Raw genomic sequence first — 512 nt, forward strand, 5'->3', positions numbered from 1 at the left:
AACTATGAACAACAATGTATCTTATTTGTGTATCACTCGGCCGTAGATCCTCCAATCATCTCTGAATTGGTGCTGACACTGTCCTTCCTTCTGGAGGGGGGCTACTTTTGTTCCCCATGGTCCCTGTGTGTGTTGTAAAGTAGTCACCACTCCAAGCTTGCTCCTTTGATGCACTACAACCTCAATACAAATTAGAAAACTAAACATGAGATTGTAGTCCATCCCGGGAGCGAGCTTGGAGTGGTGACGACTTTACAACACACACATGGCCCATGGGGAACTCACCCTTCCCTCCTTTCGTTTCTTCTCTTCCTTCCACGCTTCATCTCTTCTCCATTCCTTCTTACCTATTTCTTTTTTTTCTGCCTCCCTTACCTTTTCTCCTGTCTTGATTCCCTTACTTTGCTCCCTTCCCTTCTACATGTCTTTCTTTCTTTCTTTCTTTCTTTCTTTCTTTCTTTTCTTTCTTTCTTTCTTTCTTTCTTTCTTTCTTTCTTTCTTTCTTTCTTTCT

Source organism: Nanorana parkeri, unplaced genomic scaffold (assembly GCF_000935625.1).
Source record: "Nanorana parkeri isolate BGI_ZX_2015 unplaced genomic scaffold, ASM93562v1 scaffold155, whole genome shotgun sequence".
Lineage (NCBI taxonomy): Eukaryota > Metazoa > Chordata > Amphibia > Anura > Dicroglossidae > Nanorana > Nanorana parkeri.